The sequence below is a fragment of the Anabrus simplex genome, chromosome 3 (assembly GCF_040414725.1).
Source record: "Anabrus simplex isolate iqAnaSimp1 chromosome 3, ASM4041472v1, whole genome shotgun sequence".
NCBI classification, from domain to species: Eukaryota; Metazoa; Arthropoda; class Insecta; order Orthoptera; family Tettigoniidae; genus Anabrus; species Anabrus simplex.
The window spans coordinates 287,855,289-287,870,274 of NC_090267.1; the positions used below are offsets into that span (position 1 = coordinate 287,855,289).

Consider the following 14,986-nt stretch of genomic DNA (forward strand, 5'->3'; position numbering starts at 1 on the left):
GTCTTTTATAAGCTTGACGAACTCAAAATCAGGATTTGAACGGATCACTTTGCTCACCTTACCTCTAGCTGCCGCAGCTACTTCTTTGTGCGATGATTGGGATGATGATGTCTTCAACAACTACTAGAGATAACAAAGACTTGTGACGAGTGAGGGTTCCGGGTAGGAAATTCCACGATAACATTGGAAAAGCGTTCAGTGCAAAACCAGGGTTTGTAAGGTGCTATCTCAGTAATGGGGCGTCATAGGAGTGTGATACAAGTTAAGTTTTGTTCGTTTAATATAGAAGTCAATGTTTACTCAAGCGACAGATAAGAAAGTGCTTGGTTAATTGGTTTATAGGATCTCTACCGTATGTACGGTACTGACTTTGGCTGTCAGATATAATGCCAGGAATACATCCTCTCTGTCTCTCAATAATAGACACACTGTATAACATGGGAAAGCAATCCCAAATTCTGCACATCAACATTCATAAAGGCACTATCATGCAAATTAACATTATATATGTGCCAAAGTCAGATGAAAAGTCAAATTATGCAATATAAACCTTCAGATATTCGCTATTAAGTCCAAAATCTTCAAAATATGCATTATGCATGAATTTTCTCCTAAAAAGGCCAAAACATGCAAACATGCAGGGAAAAACAACGGTTATTTAGTGTCATTAAGTCATAAAACGAATATTTCCAAAATTTGAGAAGTGTAACCAGTCTATTTAAAAACATGCATTTGCATGGAAATCCGGGCTCTAATCAACACATTTCAAAAGCTTTTATTCTCTTTCTTTCTGAGCTAGTTATTGTCCATGTTTCCCTGCCATACAATGCCATGTCTTCAAAAACATCCTTCTAATTCCTATATCAATGTTCAAAGTGAGAACATTTCTTTACTTAGAAATGCCTTCCTTGCTTGTGCTAGTCTGCATTTTACGTCTTCCTTATCCAAGTAGCAATATTCACCTACTTCCTTTAAGACTTCATTTGACTGCACTCTCTTACTTTTCTTTTGGATTAATTTATTTTCTTCTTGTACTCCTTCTCCAAGACATGGCATTCGTAGATATATAAAAGGCATTCAGCAATTTGTCCGGATCTTCTGCAGACTCAGTTACAATAATAATATCATCAGCAAATCTCAGAGTTTTCATTTCCTCTCTTTGGATTGTGATTCCTTTTCAAAATTCCTCTTTGATTTCTTTTATTGCCTTTTTTAAAAATGTAAATACCGTACTGTAAAGGAGAGGGGACAAATTGCAGCCTTGCCTCACTCCTTTCTGGATTGATGCTGCTTTTTCATAGCCTTCAATTCTACTACCAGGTAGTGTCATAAGCCTTTTCCAGGTCAAAAAAACACAGCGAATAGGTGTTCCTTCCGAAGAATGGCCTCCTGAATGGTGCTCTCCTGTCTGACCAGATGATCGGTGCCAGACTGATGAGAGTGAAAACCACACTGGTAGTTAGACAAGAGACCTCTCTTTTCCATTGCCTGTACAAGTTGCTAGTTCACCATCCTCTGAAATAGCTTACAAAGGCCATTCATAAGACCTATTGTCCTGTAACTAACCAGAAGCTTTGGTATTACAATTCCCTCACACCACTGAAATGGAAACACTCCCTCACTCCATATTCTGTTGAATAGGGCGAGATTATCCATGAGTTATCAGTCACTCAAATGTTTCAGCATTTGATTGTGGAGTTTGTCTGGTCCAGGAGCCCTGTTGCTGCATAGCGTGAGTGCACTTCGCAATTCCCACTCTGCAAAAGGCATGTTATAAGAATCCGAAGTGCTAGACACAAATGATAGGTGATGAGCCTCTGCTTTGCGCTTGATAGGCAGAAATGTAAGGTCATATCTCTCAGAGCTGAACATATCGGTAAAATGTGATGTGATGTGATGTGAACTGCAATGATTGAATAAATCATAACTATATCTCCATTAATGGAGATTCCGGGGACTGAGGGAGTGTTCTGTACTCTGACATTACGGCGGAGTTTGGTCCACGCTTGTGATGACGGAGTATGTGCCATCATGAACGACACACACTTCTCCGAAGTAGCTTTCTCACTCTCTTGAATTGTATTGTATTGGCAATCATAGGATTCTGATGATAATGCTTAGAAGCCCGTCAGTGATCACGCATGGCTGTTGCAATTTTGTCAGTCCACATGGGACTTGTTTCCGGTGAGGGATACCAGACGAGGAAAGTATTGTCTTGTCTGCAGCAACCAGAATACCGGTTGTAATGGAAGAAACATAGTCATCAACAGACCCCAGCACTTCTGTGGTCATCACTGCATGTTCTGTAAAATCTGGCCAATTTGCCGTTGAAGTAACCAGCACTTCGGTACTTCAGACTGTCTTTGATTTAATAAGAGTGTGAGAAAATCAGGAAATGGTCACTATCACAGAAGTCATTGTGTACTTGCCACCATAACAGGTGAACTAGCGCACGGCTGCACAATGTTACATCCAGGTGGGAGAATGTGCCATGTGTGCCACTGAAGTGAGTAGGTTCCCCTGTGTTGAGCACACAAAGATCGAACTGGTTGATCAATCGCTCAACAAGCCTCCCACCTAGCGCAGGATGATGGAGAGCCCTAGAGGGTGTTATAGGCGTTCATGTCTCCAGGCAAGAGGAAGGGGGGAGGTAACTGAGCGATCAAGTCTTGAGTTCATGCAACTTTAAGACTGTAGTCACAGTAGTTACGTTAATCCTAATACAGTATTCCTCCTTATCACCAATTAATAAAATTTGGAGCTGATCAGTACAGGAAAGGAAAATATATACTGTAAAGTAGGGTGAACACATCACAACACATTGCAGCTCACATTGTAAGTGTGTCATATACTTGTGTCCCATTAGGTATGGACAAAACACAACATATTGTACTAGGACGTCCCCATACCTTTGAGCTTGGAGAGCACGAGATTGAATGCAGGGTGGGGTACGGCACATTAAACTGGAATGGGTACAGAGAGTGAGAGGGTTTAATTCTGAATGAAATTCATATCTTTTAAAACTGTTGGTTTATTATGCAAAGTCAAGATTATATCATCTCAGTACAACTGTAGATAGACTAGGCACGATGTTCTTCTGCCCTGCTGCTGGCGACGTCCCACATTGCGCCGCTACTCCCGTCTTCACCATGGAACAGCTTTCGGTACTGCCCCTGTTTTGCCGGGCAGCTCAGCCGGTAAGCAAAAGTCCCAGAGGCGGAACGTTCGCTTACAGGCGACGCTAAATTATAGAGGGCAGGGACAATCTAAGGACTGACGACAAATGAAAACACTAAAAAGAAATGGGTTTTAACATTTATTAAATAAAATATCAGCACTTTCCAGACTCTATAAATATTTTCAAAATCTTGAAATAAAATATTTATCTCTTCCCTGCTAGAATTCACCTCACAGTTCTCCATTATATTTCATTCTGTAAAGATACGAAAGTGGGTCTTAATGAATTGTCTTAGAAAATTAAATAAACTATTATTTGAGAAAATCCTATCTCAAAATATGAAAATCCGAATTATTTTCCTTTGTTTAAATTATTATTTAAATTAACAATATTCTGCGATTCATTTAACCGTGAGTCAAATTTTTCACCTTAGACGAAAAATCAATAATCATTTCTGTTAATTAAATATTAATCTAATTAATTATTTAAGCTTCAAATTATATAATAAAATTATTTTGAAATTCAATATCCAACTCATTAAATTCTTATTTTTATGTCAATTGACCTAGTGTTGTGCACAACTCACAATAAAGGCTTAAAATTCTCGCATTGTAGCGTTAAACATTTTACATTTTGTGAGCTTAGTTCATTGACGCGATCCTTGCTTAAGTATTTTCCCTCGAAGCAAAGATCCTAATCTATCTTATTCTGTCATAAAATCACTTAAAGATTCATAATTGAGCCAAATATGCTCGCCACAAAACAAAAAAAAAAAAAAAAAAAAAAATCGAAACTTGACGCACTCAGCGTACACATGTCCTGACGAAATATAACCATGGAAATCACAATTATAAGCCAAATCAATCATTCATCCATCTCACATTCAAGCTTTGGTCCACGGCAATATTATCAATAGACTTATCGAATCCTATCTCTTAATTTTTAATTTTAAATTTTATTTAAAATATGAGAATTTCTCTCGATGACCATATCAGACAAGGGCTACCATTTCGATCATCTGACGTGTGATTGTGACGGAATTATCACTTTTCCAATGAAATAGATTTCACAACGATGTTCCAGGATAATGTTACAGTAGAAATCATCACTAAAAATTCCATAGAACTGCCTACAGTCACAGATAAATAAACATTCGCGCATACGGTCTATGAGTCACGACTACGTTATTTTTAATCTCTTATTATCTCAAATTATTGATCAACATGTGCTGCATAAGAAGAAATTATGTTCAAAAACACACTCTCTTCCTTAACTGACTCATGTAATGGACACACAAATAAAATCCTATCTTAAGATCCATTTACAAGTCTCAAAAATACCAATAACAGTAAATGCAAAATTTGTGGACATTCAAACCACGACCAATATTCCAGGCCAACATCTACTTCAATATAGCACACATTAATCACTTATAAGCACAATAATAATTACACTCATGACCTTTAAACATTCTATTAGACCGTAATAATGTCAATTATTATTATTATTATTATTATTATTATTATTATTATTATTATTATTATTATTATTATTATTATTATTATTATTATTATTATTATTATACGCGCGCGGTCGCGTCATCGCAGGCTATGGTTTAATGAAATCATAGATGACTATTCTATCTCGAATCTATGGTAAACCACAAAACATCAAGGAAAAATCCTAAATTCACAGAACACGTCGATATTCTGTCCCAAGTAATTCAAAAATCATTTCATCATTAATTTATAAATTAATAATTATCATCGCGTGGGTCAAATATTTTTAACACTTTCCTAGACTTATCATGGGACAGTGAGAACATGTCACGAAGCACTCACTCAAATATAACAAATTATAGGTCCCAAATACACTCTCACACACATCAAATCTACCAACACCAGTGAAAGAAGAGTGAAATTCCTAACTACAAAGACTATTAGAAATGATTTAAAATATTCAAGCAAGGACTACGTCTACATAATTATTACAACAGAAAATAGAGAAAAGTATAATTTAAAATCTTAGCTGTAGTAGACTTGGCTTCTGGACTCGGTTGATGATCAGTGAATATTTAACCAAACTCCATCTCCGATGTTATTCTCTCCCGGGCTGAATTATGCCTCACATTTTAATGATACATGGCTGCAGCAGGCGAGGACTTAGGACAATTACAAACTCCGTCGTAATGCTGAAGTTCCATTCTTCCAAAGTATTTCGGGACTGCCAGGAATCTTGCGTCTTCTGGTGAAAGCTGAAACTAACAGATCTGTCTTAGAAATAGTTCATAACACACACTCGATTCTTCAAGATGGCACAGTTTTTACCTACTTTAAGAAATTTTCTTCAGATTTATAAATTTGAAGAAATCTGAACTGCGACGTTTCCGATATTTCGGCGTCACAAAATTTCCTCAGAAGCAGAAAATTTATCGTCTTTCCTCAATGAATGCTGGTAATATTCCACGTCGGATACGTCGTTTCCAACAACACATGTGCTCAACAATTATTCCCGTAGATAACTGAGCAACAGAATGCAAGTGAGCAAAGAGCCGACCAGAATGCAATGAACAGACGAGCGAAGAGAATGAGCCGAATGAGAATGAGAAAGATTTCCCCAAGTACATGGGTATTTATTTCTTCAAGACGTAGGTGTGTTTGTTAATTAAATTTAATTGGCTAAGATTTAGCGATCGGGCTAACCTTGCGATTCAATTGGTTAAATGTCATGACGTCAAAATCTCAAAGTATTGATCGCTTTTAATCTGGTCGAGTTCCTGTCCACGTGCCACCTCTCTGATGTCTTCAACAAGGCACAAAAAAAACCAGACTCGCACACACGGCACGGGAAAAACCTGTTTCCCTGCAGGCTAGCAGACAGTGCAGAGTTGAACTCACCTTCCTGGACGACAATTTTATGCATGGATTCACCCCAGTAATAAAATATTCTTTCTATACAAACCAATAACCAATTTTCAAGGGTGCAGTACCAAGGGACCAGGTATGAATCGCGCAATGCGAGCTATGGTTGGTCTCGAGGTTCTAGAAATTCTAGACATTCTGGGAGGTCTTGGAGGTCTAGAAGTCGCAGGGTTTGCTCACTTGGAATGATTGTGCAAACACATGCATTAGTCCGCTGGTCTTGTTGGACGGACGAGTAATGAGGTGTAATTTGGAAATGACTTTCAATGTTCCCACGAAGGGATTAAAGAAATGTTGGTTTACCATGCTGAATGTCAACAAAATCAAACACAAGATACTTCTTTAATGTGAAATGCACTGGTCTCTGACTTGAGACAAAATTAAAGAAATTAAATAGTATTCTTGCGGCCGAATGTTAATGGAATTGAGCCCACACACTTCCTAACAACTTACACTTGACTTGTACTGTGAGATTTCACATGAAAAATAAAGAGGTAACTTGTGCTTTAAACGTTCGAAGAGATGAGGATGCAAACACTCGTAGAGTCCTAATGTGTTCTAAGATCACTCTGATTTTATTTACAGTTCTTTAAAGAGTTTATTCATGGAAATGAACACTGCTACGATTACTAAATACTGTAGAAACATTCTTTATACTAAGTTAGATGGCAATCACTTCAATTTGGTGCGAGAAGTTGAATGCCTGACCTGTGAAGTTAGTCCTGTCCACATGTACTGTTATATTTACATACGACGATGAAGATAACACTATTAGAATGCTGATACTTGAACAAAATTAGTCCCGTTCACTTGCAAAATTATGTGCAAACACAGAGAATGATACTGTTAAGATTTTATAATTCAATCACTGAACCGTGAAAATTAGTCTTGTTCACTTGCAGTCCTGGGTTCACAAATGATAACATAAAACCACAAGTTTATTCACATGAAGATTTAAATGTTAGAGTACTAGCACTGTTGGGTTATGATAGTTCACTAGCATTCTAAGTTTCCACTCGAGAAAAACATACAAGTTCTATTGCATAGTTTTTAAGTGATTATATTCTAAGTTTTGCTACTAGCACAAGCTTTTAATCACTTTGGAAATATTCTGAGTATAGGACTCATTCATTTTACAGTTAAGTCAGTAGTGAAGACTGATAAATGTTAAACATTTATTACCACCATATTTCCATACAGTATTGACCCATAGATTTCTACTCCTTAACTTTGAAGTATCACATAGTAGCACCGACGACTTCCAGCAGTCAACCGTATTGGTTCGACTGTGATCTAGACCAGCGCCAGGCCTTATTTATCCCACAGGCCAGACATGACACAGAATATAGTCGTTTTATTCTACCTTCAAAAACTTCTTTGATCCACGGTGGATTTTGATAAGTCTTGGTAGTCTTGTGGGCTATAAAATAAAATACACGATGGTGTTACTCTCATAATTGTACAACAGTTATTATGTGAATAATTAACGATGGAAAGAATCAAATGTTCTATGGGTAATGCAACTTAGCCTCAAGTAGCTGGAGCCTGCTTGCTATAAGTCCATTGTTGCTAGCCGGCTCGTGTGCAGCATATTTTGAAGCTCGAAATACTTCATAAACTCTGCTGGACCAGCGTTTCTGGTACAATAAATTTAATAATTTCTGAGACTTGGGTGATTATAATCTACAGAATGCCCATCTTTCTAAGCTCATAACCAATGTTGAAGTGAAGAGGTGCCTCTTTAAGAACAGGTCAAGCAGAACATTACGCTGCATTCACTACACTGTAATTTGTGACAATACAGTACATACTACGTGCCCCAAGGCATTTGACATCTTTCAATGCATATCAGAGAAGCATGTGTGAACTGTGTTAAGACATGTAGTTGCACCATCCAAGCTGACTAGTACAGGAATGGAAAATATGTACTGTAAAGTAAGGTGAAACAGATCAATATTCAATTTTTATTTTAAAAATGCATTAATCTGAATTTGAATCTTTGAAAATCTGTTTTTAAAATGCTCAATCTTTCATCTATTCAACAGTGCACACTGGAAATATTTTGCACCTTAAAATTACGAGATTTTGAATTTTGATCAGTTTCCCTCCATATGTGGGGTAAAACTGATAAGCCATGTATTATGCCTGAATAATGATTTTGGTCTTTATTTCTACATCTGGTCAGTAGTTACATTAATTCTAATACAGTATTCCTCTTTGGCACCAATTAATAAAATTTGGAGTTTTTTTAAAAATACATATTTTCTAAGAGGAAAATATTTTCTCTCTTCTCTTTTATTCAACATAACATTGCTTACAAATTGGATACAGATTTAGACATCTGAAATGGCATAACTAAGTACAAACTAACATTATCTAACTAAACACTTAATTTTAAATAAATGATCACAACATTCTGAGACTTGAAAACAGCAAAAATACCACTCCTAATATATCTTCCTTTCAACTCTTTTAAAGTTTAATCCCCTTTTTCACATTTTAACAGACACTCAATGAATTGCATCTCTTCTTCTGAAGTTAAAACTGGTTGACTTACAATGGTGAATCTATACTGCCCCTTTAAGGTGTCATTCAGCATTGTATACGGCATGGCATATTTCTCAGAAGTCACCCAAATGCTTAACCCTCCAGCCTTTACATCATGGACTGCATTTTCCAGATATACTAGATTGTACCTCTTCTTCCCATCTTCTTCTTATAATGATCGGTTTTACCCTTCAAAATGAAATGTTTCCATTTCACTGTTTTATCCCTTGAAACAGCCTACTTTTAAATATTAATTATTTTATAATATTGTAAAGTTAGTCCTACTTACGTGCCATGATCAAGATTAACTCCTAAATCACACTCGTTAATGGCGTGCACTACATTTCTTTCCTGACCCCAGTAATTCAGGTGGAATTGTTATCACAATAATAATGCTTCTGTTAGCTTGTGAATGGCACACTGTGGCTATTTGTTCCAGTTTTGTTGGTCTGAAAGGATGTGCCACCAGTGTATCAATGGGAGCTTTCCTGCAAATTTGTGCTGCATGGAAATGCAGGAAATGTTAAAATGTATAACAGTCAGTTTTACCCTATTTTATGGTATATACAATCAGTGCTGGAAAGAAGCAATCTGTTCACGATCACATAAATAGTTCGCCTGAAATGTCCACCAACTATAGTCATGCTAAAAGCCCTCGTAGACAATACCTCCTTACAGGCTTAATCATTAATTATTTCTGTTTGTTGTACTGTGACTGGTTGAAAGAATACTATAGATACATGGAGCCAGTGAACAGTAGGTTTTATAAGGATGTGTTTAACAGTGAATTCCATTTGTGTTTTGAAATGCCGAAGAGTGATATGTGTGCGTACTGTGATCAGGTGACAAATGAAATTAAGAATCTAAACAAGCCAACTGATAATGACAAAATAAGAAAATTGCAAACGGAAAGCGATGGTCATTTGGAACGTTCTAAAGCAGCACATTCTATTTTAAAATTTTTAGAGGTAATCAGGACACTTTATGTGGCCATGGTAAGGTTCAATTTAGAGCAAACTTTACCAAAGCCAAAGATAACAACAGGTGCCTAGTAGGCCTACAGTGTAACTTAGATAATTCGAAGCTGAAGGAGCTACAATAAAAATTAAATTTACCCAAAATTTGAATTAGAAATAAATAAATAAATAAATAAGGAAAGCAAGGTCAAAAATGGGCACAGCAGAAAAGAAAGAAAAGATAATTTATTGAACTCAAATGGCTGCAATGAGGTACTGTATACATTATACTATTACAGGGTTTTGAACACAACAATAATTCAAATCAAATCAAAATCTCTTTATTTGCAATGAGGTGTCTACCTTGGTGGCAAATGGTACACTAAAACACATTATTGTCAAGCACTAAATTTTAAATTAACAAGAGAGGAAGAAATTTTTTCTACAATACAATAATATACAATTTGCCCTAACAATTTTTTCTATTAAACAAACAGATCATCCTAATAAATTTATATTGTTTACAAAATTCTACTTATAATACCTCCTATACTTACAAACATAGTCAACTCATATACAGTATGTGGAATTACTTCAAATAATACTATGCAATTAGTATAAGATTGAAATTTGCATTGCATTTATTTACTTTTTTACCCATTTTGGAACCTAAGTAGCATAACGACCTGCTGTGTCTTAACCAGAGCCCCTTTTGCCACCACTTTTCAAAGTTCCTGAAGGGCCTTCACAGCTACCGTAGCGGTCCCAGGGCCCTCGAAGTCCCCACTGTACTTCACCCCTACAGGCAGTCCCCTACTTTGGCTGTCCAAACTCCATGGACCAGGGGATGGAATTAATTTTTTTCACATACATTTTTTATTTACAATAGCCTGCACTGGTCGAATGCCCTCTAACATTTCATTTATTTTCCCTGTTGCTGTTTATTCTCTTCTTGAATATCTGTACAGATTTTGGAAAAGGATCAAACACTACCCCTGGTAAACTGTTCCACTCCTTCACGCCCTTCCCAATGAATGAAAATTTACCCCAATCGCTTCTGCTAAAATTCCTTCTAATTTTATACTTGTGGTCAGTTCTGCCGATATAATTATTTTCCAACTGAAGCCTCTCACGGATTTCTCCACATGCATCTTCTGTATAGGCTCTATATAATCCTATAAGTCTAGTTTTCTCCCTTCTCTTAAAGTTTCCCACCCAAGTTCCTTTAACATTTCTGATACACTACTCTTTCTCCTGAAATCCCCTGTTACAAATCTTGCTGCTTTCCTCTGCACACTATCTATTTCTTTTATTAGGTATTCTTGGTGAGGATCCCAAACACTGTTTGCATATTCCAGTAATGGATGAACCATACTTAAGTAACTTTTCTCTTTTAATTCTTTGTTGCATCCTTTAAGTAGCTTCATTGATATGTAACAATCTGTATGCTTTCCCAACAATGTCATCAACATGACCCTTCCAGTGCAAATTACTTTCAAATCTCACACCTAAGTCTTTGCACTTGCTATCTTTTGGGATAACTACCTCATCCAAAGTATATTCAAATTCAGTTTTAAAGCTCCTGTTTGTAAATGTTGTAACAGTTGATTTGCCTCCATTAACCTTCATATTATTTTCTTCAACCCATTGTTGGATACTCTCAAGGTCCCTTTGTAATTCTGAACAATCCTCAATGTTATTTATTTCCCCATAAACAATTATGTCATCTGCATACAATCTTATTTTTGATGTTATATTGTTTCCTAAATCGTTTGTGTATATTTAGAAAAGTAACAGGCCAATTATACTACCCTGTGCAATTCCCTTCCAGACTTTCTCTTCATGCGATACGTTAATTCCTACTTTGATTTTCTGAACCCTTGAATTTAGAAATGTTCTTATCCAACGTATACCCCTTATGTCCAATCCTATCCCTCCAATTTCTTTAATAATATTCCATGTTCCACTCTATCAAAGGCTTTGGAAAGATCTATGGCTATGCAATCTAACTGGCCTCCTGAATCCAACTGATCTGATATGTCCTACTGAAATCCCACCAGTTGTGCCTCACAAGAAAATTTCTTTCTAAATCCATACTGGCTCCTCATGAACCAATTTTTATCATCACATATCCCTCTGATGTACTTTGCTATTAAACTCTCCAGTACTTTACAAACTATACTGGTCAGGCTGATTGGTCTGTAGTTTTCTGGTTTCCTTTTATCATCCTTTCCTTTATAAATTGGTATTATTATAGACTTCTTCCATTCTTTTGGTATTACACTATTATTTATGACATAGTCAAAGAGAAATTTTAAATAAGGCACTATGTACCACCCCATTGTCTTTAATACCTCCCCAGTAATTTGATCACTTCCTGTACTGTACAATAAAACATGAAAACATTCATTCACATCTAGCATTTTCATAGCTCTTTAAAAAAGTGAAAGATTTTTGATTAATTTTTTGATTTAATACACTGAACAGTAGTGAAGTCTTCAAGTAAATTAAGGGCCTTAAAAATGTCTCCACTTACATTTTTCTGCCCATCAGTAAACCGTCTTTATTCCTGAAGCTTAAGTAGCTGTTATGACTAGCATTTCAGGAAGTTTTGATTTCTCCACTACATTGCCTTCAGTTGCACCTTAATTCTTGGTTACATCAGTAATGATGTCTGCATGAGTCAGCTCACTGCACACCGCCAAATCTTCATCCACAGTTAGAAAGTCCTCATAATGAATATTTGCAGAGTCAATTTCTTCCTGGGCTGATGACCTTATATGTTAGGCCCCTTTAAACAACAAGCATCATCATCATCAACAATTTCTTCCCAAATCTTAACTGTAGGTGTAATTTCTTCAACATTTTCATTTTCCTCCTCAATATGAGAGAAACAAGCTTTCTGAAAACAGTATGAAATTGTTGACTGAGACACCTGGTCCCATACACTGTTGCACAATCGAGCAGCTTGAAGAAGATTGATTTTGATCTTGTCCTGTTTGTCTAAGTAAGTGCCTGAAAGGATATTCTACAATAACGACCTTCTGTAAAAGGGTTTGAAATGTTTAATGATGCTCTGATCCATAGGTTGCACTACAGAAGTCATGTTTTCCATAAGGGGAATTGAGTTGTGTACAGTTCAGTTGTCAATAAATAGGATTATTGTTTTTTTTTTTTTAATCTTGTCAAGTTTCAAGAGCAATTTTTTGAAAATCTCACTTGTCATCCAGGCTTTCTTATTCAATTCATAATTTACAGGTTTAATTTTCACATTTTTGAAACAGTGTGGATTATATGACTTGCCTATCATGAATAACGGTAGTTTCTTGGAACCGTCCAAATTAGCACCTAACAAAAGTGTAACCCATTCTTTACAGAGTTTCCCTCCACTGCAGTTCTTGCCAGTAAATGCCCGTGTCTTATCTGGAGTGCAATTAAAAAACAAACCCATTTCATCAAAGTAAGAAATGTCTTTTTGATCTCTATCACTAATCATTTGTACCAAATCTGCAGCGACCATATCAACGGATCACCTTTCCCCACAAACATTTTTTAACAAAATCTTGTTTATGTCCTTAAAGTCATCAAGTCACTCTATACTTGCCTTGAAACTTGTTTTCCCCAAGGCTGTAGCAAACTCTTTTGCTTTTGCACGAAGTACAGGCCCAGTGATAGGAATTATTTTGTCACTCGCTTGTTTGAACCACTTTAACATATACTGGTATTCATTAATGTCTGGATTTTCTGGTCCATGCACTCTATTTCCCGTCCTAATTCCTGCACTGTTTAAAATTTTATCCTTTCTTCAGAAATGTTGACAGCATATTCGCTGGTATCCTGAATTCTTTAGCAATGTCTGATTTCTGAATTTCCTCTTTTTCAACAACTGTAATTTTTTTTGGCTAGAGTCAATGATTTGTACTGAACACATAAGGACTTGAAAAGAGCTGTTATACCATACAGTAATCAATAGAACACAAACTTCACATAAAACACTACATGAGTACACTGAAAAGACTTAGGAAGACGTTTGACCTTTCACGTCTGCAAGAAGACTGACTGTTATGAGTGCAGTGTGATTAACAGCTGAAGTGACCTTGAGAGCATTGAACACAGACACTCGGTGCCAGCCAGGGATTCAGCGGCCAGTGTCCATGCGTTGATTGAAAACAAGAACCGGACTGTTAAGTAAATCAGAAATAAGAACTTTTTTTAGAACTTTTGAGCTTTTGACTTCGAATTAACCAATATAAATTTGAATAAGAGACAATATTTTAACATTATGTTAATAGGAAATTCAAGGGACCACAGGAAGAGTTCAAATTATCCATGAATTCAAATTAAAAACATTTGAATTATCCAACTTACACTGTATTAAAAAAGAAACCTTTGGACCTATAATTTCTGCATTCGTCATGTGAATCATGGTACAGCTGACATGTATGTGTGAAATGAGAGTAAAGTTCAATTGAAACTGCCAGCCACATTCTTGCTGAAGTAACAAAATCGGTAATGTTCAGTGGCAACTGCTGCAGCCAAAATAAGAATATGAACACGGTTCTGGCACGCCTTTGTAAAATTCATAAAGGAAGATTCAATGACATACAACATTACTTTATGGTGCCTGGTCATTCCGTACGACTGAGAGTTCAGTCACATTGAAAATAAAATAAAAGATGCAGAGCACTATATCACACTTATTCAGAGCAGCAGAACCACTAAGTCATACAAAGTGGTGAAAATGGACAGGAATACGTTGTTTGATTATGATGACTGGTGACTATGATGCCCTGCAGAAATCCAACCAGAGGAGACAGTCTTTGTCTACTCTAGTCAACACAAATAAGGCTATATAATCATGATTGCCTATGCCGATGCAGTGGCGATCTCTTCTGAAGTCTGATTACAGAAAGGCAGATCTAGGTCATACAATCAGTCAGCCTTTGACCTCTCAGGCAGTTCTGCAAAAGATGTATGCCAATGCAATGAAGTTCATTGATGAGAAAGTGAAGGACCTCAGTGCTCTACTCATCTATGTGCCTCCTCATCACAAAATGTTTCTTGACAATCTACTCACCAAACAAAACTTGGATGTAGTAGCGAATAACTCCAAAGAACATCTCGAAGAAGATGATGTAATGGACTCTGTTCCCAGAACAAGCAAGACCACTTTTAAGCATAGAGCAATAGGGTGACAGGTATCTGCATAATTTGTGAATATTTAATAACTGCAGATACTTAGCTAGTGTCAAAATTACAGTGAGATTATTAATTACAATTATTCAATTCATTCTAAGTCTTTGTTTGCTCTAATATATTTATAAAAGTTACTATCCTAATGATACCTTAAGAATTAATTTAATTGAATAAATATGTTTGTATCT

The 14,986-nt window shown here is 36.3% G+C and overlaps 1 protein-coding gene across 1 annotated transcript in view; it reads left to right on the top strand.

The window, feature by feature from the left end:
- Positions 1-14,986, top strand: part of Tbh (Tyramine beta hydroxylase) — a 145,100-nt gene that overhangs the window by 66,357 nt on the left and 63,757 nt on the right. The window lies entirely within an intron of this gene.